The 15,558-nt window shown below is 39.9% G+C and overlaps 1 long non-coding RNA gene across 1 annotated transcript; it reads left to right on the top strand.

The window, feature by feature from the left end:
• The first annotated feature begins 1,589 nt into the window (after window positions 1-1,589).
• On the top strand, window positions 1,590-14,021 carry LOC309607936. The gene is made up of 3 exons (XR_014232581.1): window positions 1,590-8,853; window positions 10,309-10,410; window positions 12,910-14,021. It is a non-coding gene; the product is annotated as an uncharacterized lncRNA (long non-coding RNA).
• The last annotated feature ends 1,537 nt before the right edge of the window (window positions 14,022-15,558 follow it).

The raw sequence follows: 15,558 nt of genomic DNA, 5'->3' as shown, positions 1-15,558 counted from the left end.
ACTACTAATAATATTCTGCTCTACAAACTTTCAAAATTTTCACCACAGAACAAAACAAATGAAGACACCTGCAAGTTGATTTGGAAGATGTACAAATTTACTGAAAGGTGCTAAAGAACCAGAAGAATCATTTACATTTATGATATTAAAAGCAAAGGATTGAAATGGAAAGTTAGAAAATGAATGGCAAATTTAGCTAGTCAAAGGATATGATTCTCATTTCTAGGGGGAAAAAAAACTGTGAATACCAAATACTAAACACTTTATATACTAGCAGTGCATATCCAAAAGGAAACTATGTAATATTTATAGATATATATGCACACATGTACTTATAAATGGCGGGAGAGAGCATGAAGAAGGCTTTTTACAATGTACACAGGTCAATTAACTTCTGAAAAATACTACTACCCCTAACTTAACAGAAACAGTCGTGGTGGGAAGGAGGGAAGAAGTAGAACCCAGCAAAGAGAGCAGAGGGTGACTCAGGAATTAGCTGCTCTACTGGCCCCTCCCTGGGTTGACACCTGCCCGCAGGTGGATCAGGGTGCACTTTGGCCTGGAAAGGGTGCATTTCTCAGTTATGCCTCTCGAAGGAGGTTTCCCGCCTCTTTCCACTGAGTTGCCCAACTGGGGCCTCGGCTCCTCCTTCCCTTTCAGATCCCAACGTTCGTCTCAGGTCCAGATAACGGACCTGACCCCTGACACGTCCTGGCTTCGCCATCCCTTGTCTTTGGTTCTACCCAAGGACGTGGCCGGTCAGATGCTCTTGAGAAGCCATCCGCAAGGTTCTTTCCCTCCCGCGGACCCCAGCCGCTCAAGTGTTCGATGACCAGCACTGCAGCACCAAGGCCGTGACTCTCTCCTTCGGGAGAGGGAGGCCCGAAAGCGCAGCTGAAGACTCAGGGTCGCGGTGACCGCGGAAGGACCCCGGGGCCAGGTGGCTACAGGGTGCAGGTTCCCGGGTCCCGAGGCTTCCAAGAGAAGCTGACCTGCCTGAAATGGTCTTCAGGAGCAGAGAGGAATCTGGATCCCGCGCGCATGAGCCGAGTCCTTCGAGGTCTGTGGCGGCTCAATGGTCAGTTCCGTGATCCACCCGTCGCGGTCTCAGGAAGCCCTGCCTGGGGACGTTGGCCTGAGTCTTCTCGGGCCAGAATCCGATGTTTGAGAAAGATTAAGTTTTCCCGGAAGAAGGACACTTCTTTGAGACAGAATAAGAAGCTTTTTCCTCCCTCCTCATCCATTTCCCCGGCCAAAGAAGCAACTCTCTTCCCAGTGTAAACTGCAAGACAATGCTGTTTAAGTATCGCTGGTAATTTGAAGAAAACAAATCTTGCTCCGGCCGGTTAGCTCAGTTGGTTAGAGCGTGGTGCTAATAACGCCAAGGTCGCGGGTTCGATCCCCGTACGGGCCAAACCTCTTTGACCTTTTCTATCTCCCAAAAGAGATACTGCACAGAGGAAGAGTGTCTGAACGTAGTAGGACTATCACATTTCCTTCTAACTTCCTTGCTAAGGGGTTCTAGAACGTTGCTTGGGCGGAGTAAACAGACCCCCCCCCCCCGCCCCCGCCGCGCCCAAGACCTGGTACCTTTTCTAGGCTCCAGGCACTTCTCCAACTCACAAAGCACAACAGTAGTAGAAACCTGCAGGTAAAAGGTACAACAGAGGGCCATTCTTTATTTCATTTTGTTTTGTTTTCCTGTAAGGAAACTATTTCTTGGAGAAAAAACTGGGTTATTTGATTGCTTCCTCCGAAAACAAATTGTAAAACCACCCATTCTTCATACTGCTCCCTCTGGGTCATTCTGTACTCCCCAGTTCCTTCTAAGAGAAAACAAGATTTAAAAATAGAAAAATTGTCCAAAACTTAAGTAGAAAAAATGACAAAAGATCTTTGTTTTATACACTCTGCACATTTATACCAACATGAAAGGTATACATAACTTTAAACATTTTTAATTTTGTTTTTCTTGCATAAATAAGACATTCACATGTTTAAAAAAGCAGAAACTAAAAATAGATACATTGGAAAGTTTCCCTTCCATTCTTATCCTCCACCAGCCCACTTCTCACCATCACCTCCCATAGGTAAAGTCTGTCCTTAATTTTTCATTTATCCTTATTGGTTTTCTTTATGCATATACAAGTAAACATGTATATTGATTGTTATTTTTTCTTGTTTTTCCACACGAAAGATAGCATCATTATTTATTCACTGTTTTGCATTTGCATTTTTCTCTTAGTATATATTGGATGTCCCAAATTGCACTTTCAACTTTGTACACTGTCAAATCAGAGTTTATTTTAAAATGAGTTGGTCCTGCCAGCCAGAAGTTGACTGACTCTGCAAACTTCTTAACCATTGTACAAAGTGTAGGCTTTTCCAACCCAAAGAAGGAGGTGGTGGAGATGATATCCTTAATTTTCTCTTATAATGTGAAAAAAAGCACTTTCTTAAGCCATATAATGTTCAAAGAGGTTTGAATATGGGCTCCCAAGCTGCTCAATAATCAAAGAAAATTAGATATAATTTCAACAAATATTTATTGATCTCTCTCTCACTTTTCAGTATGGCAATTTATTGTCCTTCATGAAAAGATATGAAGGAAATATAGCTAATTGACAAATTAGAGTACAAAAAAAGTGTGTGCGTGAATATGATCTCTCTTAAAAAAAAATACACTGCAACTAACTCTCAAATGGTTCAGGGGGGAAAAATGAGTACATATGAAGAGAGAACAAAAAACCAAACAAATGTAGAAAATGTGTTAACAATTGCTGAAAATGGATATAGAGTATATAGGAGTTCTTTGTATTATTTTTGCACTTCTTCTGTAAGTCTGACATTATATATATATATTTAGAACCTTAAAAGTGTAAACTCAAGGAGAATGTGTACACACATATATTAAAGGACATTCAACAAATGTGCTGCATAGTAATTCCCTCCAGATGGTGGAATTTATGGACCATATTTATTTTCTTCTTTTTGTTTAGCCACACCTTCTAAATTTTCTACAACGAACCTTTATATATAATTGTATAATATAAAAAGAAAAAAAACTTCAGAGAAAAACAAAGAGGGAGAAAAAAATCAGTCAATCTCTAGGGTGTTTGCTCTCAATATACCTCCTTTCCTTATTGGGGAACCAAGAAGAGGGAGTGAATTACTAAATAATAGAGTAAAATTCCTAGAAAGAATTACCCTGCCATAATAATGCAGTGCACATGGCTGATGCTCAGAGTTCCTTACCTGGGATAGGACTTTTCAGGTCCATGTTACATATTCAGTATTAGTGGTGAGATTAATATTAATTGAAAATTGAAGCAATTAATACCCTAGGGTATAAATCAAGATGCTATGAATTTGGTTATTTGAATAGGGGGGTCCTCAGAATATAGTAATCCAGCAACAAAATGATGAACATGATTTTAAGAAGCAGTTTAGTGACTTAGTTAAAAGGAAGTTCTCTAGAGCTAAATGATCAGAATGCTGACTCTAAATTCTGTCCTCGGTTATTTGTAAAATGAGCATGATTATAATACCCACCTCATAAGTTAGTTGTTATGTTTAAATATGTTAATTCATTTAAAACACAGAAATAGTGCCTGGTACATATGTCTAAATAGTAAATATTGAAAAACCAGAACTGCAGTATAGCATAGCAATTCTGGGATCAACCTTAAAAAGCAGGTCTATTTTATTCTTACAACACTACATTCATTCCCAAATTCAATGTATATTCTTTTCTACCTGTCCTAAGAATCAGCTGACTCTTCTCACCTCAGATCTAGTTCCTCTTTTGTTCATGCAAAGTTTTGTTCATTACTATTTCCTGGGTTCATTTTAGAGCTTTTTCACGATGAGTTTTTTCCTAGCTTAGCCTCATTATCAAGGTCATAGGCCTTTTGTTTATCACAAGCATTACATTTCCATTATTTCCTTGTGGAAGGAAGCTTTTAATTTTTGCTCAGGGATGGATGGATGGATTGCTTTAAATTAGCTGTTCTTTAAAAATACTGCTCTATTCCTTCCAACCACTCATTCTTCTCATTCCCAAAGAGTCTGCAGGTTGGAAGACTCTTTTCCCATCTATCATCCTTTACTGTGGTCTCCAAGGTGCAAATACATCTAAGTCTTTACAATCGAATGTTTCAATTTGCCATTTTCATTACAAGTGGTTTTTGTACTTGTTACAAAAGAATTTGCATTGGTTCCAAGAACGGATTTCCTGAAAGACAATGTTCATTCTTGACCAAGACAGAGCTTTCTTCTTTACTTTCTCTTTTAACGAAAGTGGGCCCGGTGGAAATACGACTGATGAAATTCCTGTTAGTGGTAAAGAAATTTCACGAAGTCAACGCTATTAAAAATATTAACGAAGAAGCTATGAACCCCCACGTTGGCCTGTTAGCTCAGTTGGTTAGAGCGTGCTGCTAATAACGCCAAGGTCGCGGGTTCGATCCCCGTAGGGGTCGATTTTGATGCCCCCGCGGCAACCTGGGACAAAGTTTTCTTTGCTCATGATTCAAAAGGAAACCATAACTTCTTACAATCATGAAAGTTTGATTATGACAATTTAGCTCCCTTCCCTACCTCTGAACTGATAATAGCCAACCGGAGAACACCTTTGCTTATTGGTTTAAACCTAAATTTATAAATCAATCGCCTATAAAGGCACAGGACATAACATATTTATCATAGACTAATCATGAATTGCCCCTGGAACTTAAAATGGGGGTAGAATCTCTTGAGTTATCCAGTTTAGTGCATATCTGAACAAAATCAGAATTATATTAAGAAGGAAAAAGGGTGAAATGGATACCAGGTAGCAACTGGGACCAGTAGCATAGACTGGCTTCCTCTACACCTCTGCCACCCCATTGTAGTGTGCCTCCGATACACTGGGCCTGCAGCAGTAAAAGCTACATTTCTCAGACCTCCTTGTCACCAGGATTCCCTGTGTCACGTAGCTTTGGCTGAGCAGACATACTCGTGCGAGACTTTGGAGAAATGAATATTGTGAGATAAAGCCTGGATAGCTCTTCTGGCATATGTCGGTCTAGATAAACAGGTAAACTGAGGCAAGTTCAAAGGACCAGAAATTGAGTTTATTTGGGAATAGCAGAGGAATTGCAATTCAAGAAACGCATCATGTAGCAAGCCATGGGTGGGTCTGTTGAGGGTTTGGGGTGGCTGTATTTACGGGCAAGGAGTGTAAAGGGTGGGGGGGAAGTCCAGCCAGAATAGCGGCTATCCATGGATCAGGAGATAAGTCTCTGTCTTCTGTAAATCAGGCATTTAGGGGAAATCAGTCCCTCAGTTCTTACCTTCCATTCTTCTGAGGGTGCATGTGTGAGATTCTCTATTTCATATCCTCTGGTTCAATTTTAAATTGAAATCCTTTCACACGTGCGTGGTTGTTGGGATATTTTAGTTTACCTGCAGCTACTGTCTAGGATTTTGTGGAACCAGAAGTAGCAGCAGCAAGATTTCTACCCAAGCATTTTCATGGCTGGGTGCTTCTGACAGTGTAGTATCCACACTTGATTCTGGTCTCCAAGAAACTCTGTAAACTCATAAGAAATCCCTTTTAATTTACCTAATTAGAGTGGATTCTATTTTCTGAAACTAAGAACACTGATTAGCTATCAACATTGTCTGCTGCAGTTGTGGTAAAGATAAATGGTGGGAAATAAAGGCCAAAAAAATCCAGTTAAAAAAGCTGTGGTCCATATTTGAGGTAAAGTAAAACTTAAAGGAGTTTAGGCAATTGATGGAGTATAAGGGAAGACCTTGACATTGGGAACACTGTAAATGACTTCTGACTTTTTGGCTGGCTTTTGCACAGTGAGGCTTACCCATCATAGATCAGCCTACAGATCCTACTCCTTCATGGACCTTGATCGTTTTACTCATCTATCTGATTGACAGACACCAGATTTCTCTCTTTTCTTTCCTGTGCTATCCCACAGCCATGATAATTTTTCTCTTTACCCATTCCACTGATTATGATCCTTGTTTCTCTTTTTATATCTCTATCCTTGTCCACATTCCTTGATTTTCTTTTTGCCCCACTACTCCATCCTAGTACCATTACCCACCATTACCACTATCTGAGAGACCTTCACATTCCTACCTCTTTCCTACTGTCCTACTCTTTCATCTACATAAACTTCATACCCAGATATCAGCTTTCCCAAGACAGCTTTCCCAGACCAGGCCTGTTGGAAGTTTGTTGCCAAACCTTTGATGATAACATAATGCTTCAGATGATCTATGTCTATGGAATTGATAACATATGGACCTTAGATACTTTTATCTAAGAGATATCTTTTAGCTAAGAGATATCTTTTAGCTAAGAGAGTTCTCCCTCCAGCCCCTCCTGTTACTCACCTGTGACCACAACAGGTTTCCAATCTGCGCACAAAATAGGCAAAGAGTTTGCTTTTATGGAGCTTTCATTCTAGTGGGAGAGACAAACAAGTAAACAAATGAAGGATCAAGATAATTCTGAATAGTGGTAGGTGTATTATACTTATGAGAAAATAAGACAGGGTGGTATGATGGAGAAGACTGGGTGGAAAGCAATTTTAGATGGGGTGGCCAGGGAAGGGCACTCTGCAGAGGTCACTTTCAAGCTGATAACGGAATGTGGAAAAAGTCAGCCATGAATGATTTGAGGCAAAGCACTGGAAGCAAAGGCACAGCAACTCCAAAGGCCCTAAAACCGAGTGAGCTTGCAATGCTGTAGGGACAGATGGCCAGTGTGGCTGAAGAAAGCTGGGAAGGGAAAGGATCTAGTACTCTGGCTTTCCCTGCTCATATAAGTCTTGGAACAATCTCTAGTTTCAGGTGGTCCAGCTGCAAAGTCTGCTTTTGTGAGGTAGGTTTGCTGATCTGTGGGCTTTGCCATTAGGAAATAGACTAAGCTGGTGAAGGGTGGAAGAGTATGTTGGCCCCAAATATGCCATTTTGGCATAAGGATTATTTTGAGCTAAAGGCAGTTGAAAACTAGCAGCTATAAGAAGAACACTCTAATTTTCCTTCTTTTTCTTTAAAGTAGGAGATAAAATTTCCATGTGAAAGATGTCTTCCTTATACTTGGAGAAAAGTAACATTCCTATTATTAAGGATGGAAAGTCGAGGCTGAGGGAAATCTTTACAAATTAACCCTTATCTCCCTAGGCAGTTCACCCAATTAACTATCCTAGCCCAAGCCCCTTTGCCTTGTCATGGTTTCATAATATTACTACTCTTTTTCTGATTCAGTATATATGCATCAACTCTTAAGTGCTTCTTTGGGTCTTCATTTCCTTATGAGGGCTCCCATATCACAAAAAACTTAAATACGTCTGTATATTTTTCTCCTCTTAATCTGTCTTTTGTTACAGGGGACCTAGCTGAGAATTTCGAAGGGTAGAGGGAAAGATTATTTTCCCTCCCCTACACTGGAGTGAGTGACTTGAGTTTTCTGATGTGTGCATTCTTAAAAGTCCCTGGGAAACAAAATCTCAGGTTTCTTCTACAAATACATGAAAAGGAGAAAGAGAGAAACTATAGATTCAAAAAACTTGAGACATACATGTCCAATGAATTGTTTGTAAAACACATAGATATGATATATATATATCTTGTATATATGTATGATTTTTATAATATATATTATAGAATATACTTACAAAATATATAAAACTGGTGAAATGTGAACAATGATTCCATACTTGATCTTATTTTTGTTATTATTTTTAGATGTGTTAAGGATATTGTGATTATGTTTTTCAAAAGCATCTTATCTTTTAGAGATACTTTAGTTTCAGTCTTGTGTCAGTCATATAGGAGCTAAGCAGAAGGAAAAATCAGTAATACTGATTTTCTATTTAACATACTGTACTCATTACGGGTTTTTTGCATTAATTTTCATTTAAAAATATTGCTTTAAAATATTATTTGCCTCTATTGCTAAGCTTTTTGGCAGCCTCTTAAATTTTGTGCCCGAGGCAAGTGTCTAACTCGTTTCATCTTAGTCTAGGCTTTGTTAGATTTATCAGTGACACGTGTCTGAGATTTACTTCAAACAATGTGTCTGGAGGAATGAGGGTTGGGTTATATGTTAATAAGATTGCCGTGAGTTGATAATTGTTGAAGGTGTGAGATATGAACATCGAATTCGTTGTACTAGTCTATCTTTGCATATATACTTTTGAAGTTTTCCCAAATAATTTCTCTGTCAAACCTTCCTAGCACATTTAGAAGGCAGGGCCTAGGACCGAGTTAAAGGCACGTGAAGCCTTAACAGCTAGAAATAACCACAGAGACGCAGAAACCTCCCAGGTTCCTAGAGCGGACCTGGAAATAACGCCAGTGGGGGTAAACCATCTTTTATGCAACCCCAGGGCGGAAGAGTTCGCCGTTTTGTTTTCCGGGCAGTGGGCCTCTGTGGTCTCTGGAACAAACACCCTGAATCTCGTGCCCAGGCAGAACCGCCTGGTGCTTCCAGGCGGCTTGAGAAGGGCTAGGCTTCGGAGCCTCCAACCTGACAAAGGTGGGACTTGGGCCAATGTCGAGAGGCCTAAGTCTGGGACTAGAGTTGGCCCCCACGGCGCACATTCTTGCTCAGAAGCAGCAGATTGCAAAAATCAGGAGGTGTCGGGCCGGGCGGGGAATGAAGGCAAGTAAGCTCCGGCGCTTCGCCTCCGGACCCCAACACAGCCTCCGCGGATTTGGGAGCTGAACGGAGTCGACGACTCTGCAGAGACGCCTCTGGCCAGAGAGCGGATGGCACAGGCCTGCACACTCGTCATCTGTAAGGTCCACCCGGAAGCGGCCTGGCCTTGCGGATGGTAATAGGTAACGAGTCACTATTTATGGGTGTGGTTGTGAGGGGCGGACGCATGCAGGGAGGCATTCAGGCTCGTGAGCGACAGGTGCTGGAGAGTCCACATGCTCTGGGTAATAATACCTGGTGGAAAACCGTTACCCGCAAGGCAGAAATGTTGCGACTGTGTTGAGTGCACTGCTTGATGATTCTGGGTATCAAGAAAATATGAGCTGTGTAATGGTAAAGGCGGGGGGGGGGTGTTCGTCATCAGACAGTACGTCTCCACAGCCAGCCTGCCTTCACTTTAGAACCACCTGGAGAGCTTTTAAATTTCCTAGGTAATGCTGGTGTGCAGCCGGTAATAATAACCACCGGGCTGCTGTCAGATCCAAGAAGTGCATCTCACTCTTTACTCTTCTGGGCAGAAACCATTCTTCTGACACTGCCTAGTCGAAGCATTGCCGCCTAACTAGCACTTAATTTGTGTGTAGAGGTTCTCCGAATGAAATTTATCAGCAGGGTACTGAGTCCAACACTTGGATGAGACAAAGACTGAGTAGAAGAAGACAGTTCTCATTTGATGCTGTCTAATCTGAGGCACTCAGCAATATTTTTCTATGTTTAAGCAGATATTTCTTCAACAAAAAGAAAGAAAAGCCAGATCATTGTTTAGTAGAAGAATCAGGGATGTTTGAAGATGTGGTTGAGGATGTATTTGCCCTCAGGTTTCATCCTTGTGGTGGCATGTGTCAGAATTTCTTTTCTTTTTAAGGTTGAATATTATTCTATTGTATGTATATACCACATTTTGTATATCCATTTATTCATTGATGGGCACTTGGATTGCTTCCACCTTTTGGCAATTGTGAATAATGCTGCTATTGCACATGGGTGTACAAATATTTCTACAAGACCCTACTTTCAGTTCTTTGGAGTTTGTACCCACAAGTGGAATGGCTGGATCATATAATTCTATTTTTAATTTTTTGAGAAACCTCCGTACTGTTTTCCATAGCGGCTGCCCCATTTTACAATTCCACCAACAGTGTGCAAGGATTCCAATTTCTTCTCCTCCTTGCCAACACTTGTTATTTTCCTGAGTTTTTTGATAGTAGCCATCCTCATGGGTGTGAGGTGGTAGTATCATTGTGGGTTTGATTTGCATATGCCTAATGATTAGCGATGTTAAGCATCTTTTCCTGTGCTTATTGGCCATTTGTATATCTTCTTTGGTGAAATGTTTGTTCAACTTCTTTTTCCATTTTCTAATCAAGTTGGTTTTTTTTTTTTTTGTTAAGTTGTGATTTTTTTTTTTTTTTCTAATTGAAGAACCTCCTTCATCTGCTATTCTTTGCAGGGATGGTAGATAGAAGATATGCTCAGAAATAAGTCTTGAATCATGTTCAATTCTTCTGGTTTTTTTTTTTTTTTAGTATATGTGTGTAGAGAAGGTAACACTTAAAAAATGAATTCTTGTTTTCCAGATGGACAAGGTGGAGACAGAATTCCCAGGCAGCAGGATGGTAAACAAGTGCAGATCTGAGAAACAGCCTGCTGACCTTTGGTAACGTGTATAGCAACAGCAGGTAAGTCTGGAGAGAAAGAGCTTTATAGATCATGTAGGAGGCTTAGACATGCATCTTGTAGCCCAGTGCTGTCCAATAGAACTTTGCATAATGGTGGAAATGTCCTACATCTGTGTTGTCCACCATGGTAGTCACTGGCTACCTGTGGCTATTGGATGCTTGAAATGTGGCTAGTACTATTGAGTTTATTTTATTGAATGTTTATTAATTTTATTAGCTCCATATGGCTAGTGGCCACCATATTGGACAGTACAACTCTAGGCAGTGGTTTTAAATGAGAAGTAGCATAACCAGATTTATATCTTAGAAAGATTACTTTATAGTCAGGATGTGGAGAATGTGTTGGACAGGCGCAAGACCCCAAACAGTAAAATCAGTTAAGAGACTCTTGAAATAATCTAGGTAAGTGTGTATAAACTTTAACCACCTCCTCAGTTAACAGCCCTTTATTCTCTTTTTTTTTTTTTTTTCCATGTATTTGTTAGGTTGTTTATATGGTTAGAACCCCAAAGAACAAGTAACAGTGGTTTAAGTAGGATAGAAAATTTATTTATCATGTGAATGTCCTGCTGAAAGGCAAGCCAGAAACTTCTGGAAGCTCTTCTCCAAAAAGTTCTGCAGTGGCCTGTGCTTTTCTTGCTGCTCTGCGATCTCCAGAGGACTTTCCTTGTACACATGGGCAAAACCGAATCACAGCCTGTAGGAAAGGGAAGGAAAATATTGTGACCAAGCAACTTCCTTTTAAGCAACATGACAGAATGAAAGTTGCCCACAACACTTTTGCTCACACTCTGTGTTAAGCTAAAACTTGGGACATTCTTTCTGACATCAGAGGGGCCATATATTTAGGAAAGAGTTTGTAAGTATGAAAAGCATGGGCAAATTTTCAGCCACAGCTCAGCCTTTATATAATAGCGTCCTTGCATGGAGAAAGAAGGAAGTGGTCTTTGAATGTGAGGAATAAGAGAAAACTTTTGTACAACATCAGAGAATCCTTGCTGTACCAGTCTGCTAGGGCTGTGGTAACAAAGTACCACACCTGGATGGCTTAACCAACAGAAATGTATTGTCTCACAATTCTGGAGTCTGGAAGTCCAAAGTCAAAGTGTCAGCAGGGTTGATTCCCTCTGAAGGGCTGGGAGGGAAAGATCTGTTTCAGGCCTTTGTACACGTGTAGATGGCCATCCTTTCTCTTATGTCTCTTCACATTGTCTTCCCTCTGTGTGTGTCACTGTGTTCATCTTTCCTCAAGACACCAGTCATATTAGATTAGGGCCCACCCTAATGACCTCACTTTAACTTTTCCTCATTTTATTTCTTTAAAGACCCTGTCTCCGAATAAGGGTCACATTCTGAGGTACTGAGGGATAGAACCTAAATGTTTGAATTTGGGGGGAATACAACTCAACCCATAATACCTAATAAATATCCGACCAGAGTTCACATCTCATTTGATACCAGGAATCCATATTCCTTAAGGAAACCATTCATAATTACATTTAACATGGTTTTATGGCAACCCCAAATAAATTTGCCAACTGCTGCTCTGTTTTGGTAGTTAAAGCAGAGGTGCCCAAAGTTCGGACTTCAGTGTTTTAAACAGTTAGAAAAGAAATAAATCCAGTCCTGCCTGTCTTCTTTAAATAGTCATCCAGTTTCTTCTGTCAGGGAACCTAAATCTCCAGTTATTAATGCCAGCCTGAAATTCAGGACAGAAGAATTTAATTCTTAAGTTAATGCTCCTTGTTCCCCAACTGTATATAAATGAAACAGGAAGAAAATACACGAAGAAGCCTTTTTTAAAGAAGTATATGATCTATTTGGGAAGTCACATTAAAACACAGACACACCGCAAGAACTACCCTGTAGGACTACTTATAAACAGGTATTTAAATAACATAAGCAGCATTTACAAGTTCAGTAGAATCTTTTAAAAAAGGAAGAGAGATAGCAATTAAGAGGCTTCCATGCTCTCAGGTTTTATGATTTCATATGATGGCTGAGATGGAACATGCAGGGGAGTGGACATCCTTTTTGTTAAAATATTTGGATGCTTGAGTCAAGAAATGTGGGCTTGAGAGCCATATTTTTTGGATCTTTAAAAATCTAATGAAAGCTGTGGACTGACTCCTCATAAAAATACACATACATTTGATATTTTGCATGAGTTTCTGTGTGTTCATGGATACCCTTTAGGCAGATGGTGTATATTATTTATCCTAAACTCCTTTCTCCTTTGATTTCCTCCACCATGGTAGCTAGAGAGCCAAAATCCTTCCCTTCCTTCTCTCTTGTAGTTGGGGTGGGATATGAGCTGGGTCTGACCACTGAGATTCAAGTGAAAGTCGCTCGTGGGGGACTTCTGGAAACATTTTTAAAATGCGAGTGACTTCTCTAAAAACATAAAATATAAAGGGCGGGGCTGTGACTTGGCTGGCATGCTCCATCAACTCTTTACCCTATATCCTTTGCTCTTCTCTCTCCCTGTCTGGAATTCAGACAAGATTCCTGGAGGAACACCAACTATTATAGGTCTGTGACGATAAAAGCCACGGAACAAAGACAATTGAGCAAAGAAGACAGAGGGAGCCTGGGAACTTCATGACATTCTTGAACAGTGGTGCCAGCCCTGGATGATTGACCTCAGGACCTCTTGCTAAATGACATATACTAACTCCTTTCTGTTTAACCCACTGGAGTAGAATTTTCTTTTGCAGTGAATCCAATCCTAACTGATTGGCTAATATGTATTAGCACCTGTTGTGGGCCAGTGGAGTTCTAAGAATGTTTATGTACTAACGTTTTTAATCCTCACGATGAATGACTTTATGAGATAGACCAAAGGTTCTCAAAGTGTGGTCCCTGAGCCAGCAGCATTAGCATCACCTGGAAACTTGTTAGAAATGCAGATTTGGGGGCCTGACCCCAGACCTCCTGAAGCAGAATCTCTGGGAGTGGGGCCCAGCAGTCTGTGTTTTAACAAACCCTCCAGGCGATTCTGATGTATGCTGAAGTTTGACAACTTTATCTCTGTAGATAGGGTATTGTTGCTGTCCCCATTTTACAGATAAGTAGACTGAGCTGAATTTAAGTCACTTGCCCAATGTCACACAACCAGCAAGACTGACTCCTAAGTCTGTGTTTGTAGCCGCTATGTTACATCACATGTTAAGAACTCCTGCTCTAAAGCAGTAGTCTTCAAAATTTGAAAGCATACTCCTCTGAAAAATTATGTACCCCCCTGCACATTTTTAGATCAACATCTGAAAATTTCACATAAGTTCAAACAGTTGTAAAGAATCTGATTTCCAGTACATTGTAAATTGTGACATTTCAAAATGTGTTCCATCACTCTTCTAAATCTAAATACCATAGTGATTATTTTTTAAATGGACGATCATCTATTTAAAAAAATAAATTTTCTCTAACATTTGAAATTTTACATCCTCTCTTTTGTATTTGAACTCGTATTTTCATTCCCCTACCCCACAAAAATACATTTTATTGTAACATGGCTGTTTTTGATCTACTCTGTTGTGCTTTCTGCAACAAAAAAGTATAAACATTGAACTTAATTTAAGAAAAAATTTCCGGTGACTATATAGCTTTGAGTTAACAATTTGTTTTCTGCATTAAGTTATTGCAATTTTTATTAGATCAAATCACTGTGAGTGTATGTTTTGATAAGTTATAGACATACAAACTAAAATTGAATTGCAAGCTCATCTCTTAATGAGATGGATGGGACTAATATTTTCTAATTAATTTGTGTATCCATGGATGAATAGTCAGTCCTTGTTGCAAGACTGAAACAAGTTCAACATCAATTTTATGTGTATTTCATTATTATAGATATGAGATAAATAAGTAGATAGGAATTAAAAGAGTTTTGAAATAGGAATGCGATTCTAATTTTTCTAACCTCTATATTACATGCTAAAACCACATTATCATTAAAATTTTATTTTTTGGCCGCGCAGTGCGGCATGTGGGATCTTAGTTCTCCGACCAGGGATTGAACCCGGACTCGCACCCCTTGTATTCGAAGCATGGAGTGTTAGCCGCCAAGGAAGTCCCCATTAAAAGTTTCTGTTAATCTATTATTGACAACTGGGTTAGACCCTCTCTCATGTTTAAAAGCAAATACAATAAGAAACCACCTGAGTTGCAAAAGAATTTTGTTAACCAGTCTTTTAAGACATTCACTTTCTGACACCATGTTTTAGAGTCCTTTTGTCAGATGCTTCGAGGAGGCTTTGTGTCTTGGGGAAATATGAACGGTAAGATATGGGATGGTTGAGAGTTATGTCCTTTTTCCTTAGTGGGAGAAGAGTTGTGACAAAAGGAGGTGGGAAAGCAGAAAGTTTTCAGGCAGATCACTCAGTGAATCCACATGGGTGTCCAAGGTCAGGAAAATGATTCCCTTAAAACTGTCAGTGTCCATTTATTCCCAGGGATATACACATTCTAGTTTTAAAACTAAAGGATACTAAGAGATACCTCTTCGAATCACCATTGTCAGGTCTCTTCCTCTGTCCAGAAGCCTGGGAGGATGGGGACTTAGTCGTCCCCAGCCCAATGCTGCACACTTGATGTCGAGATGTATGCTGCAAAACAAGTAGATTAAGGGATCAAATGGTAGTTATTGTTACATTATGTGTTAGATGTGAAATTAATATCTACAATAGATAATATATATAACACTTAGGAAGCATGCTTATATTAATCTAAAATATAAATATTGGTTTCCAGGTATTCATAGGGAGGAAGTGTGTGAGGGTCACTCAAGAGAGTCAGTGGCATCTTTGCTCTCCCTGTCCCCAAGAAAGGGACAGGGGGAGCAAAGATGGAGAGTGGCCCCCAGAGGCACTTGACATTCTACCAGACACAACTCACATGTTAAGACACAGAAAAAATCGAATATATCAAAGATCTAAATATAAAAAGAAATAATGGACATTCTAGAAGAAATCATAGAGTTCTTTTGTTACCTTTGCTGATCCTGTAGTGGGAAAAGGCATATCCAAGTCAGACATAAAACCAGAAGAAAAGACTGATAATTTCACCTGCATAGTTCAAAGTCTGCATGTCCAAATTTACCATAAAGTGCAAAAGCAAATAGCAACCGGACTACTTGTGACATATCAA

Source organism: Balaenoptera borealis (assembly GCF_965194805.1).
Source record: "Balaenoptera borealis genome assembly, chromosome: 12".
Lineage (NCBI taxonomy): Eukaryota > Metazoa > Chordata > Mammalia > Artiodactyla > Balaenopteridae > Balaenoptera > Balaenoptera borealis.
Note: the sequence above shows the minus strand (reverse complement) of the source record. Positions and strands in the feature narration are given on the sequence as shown.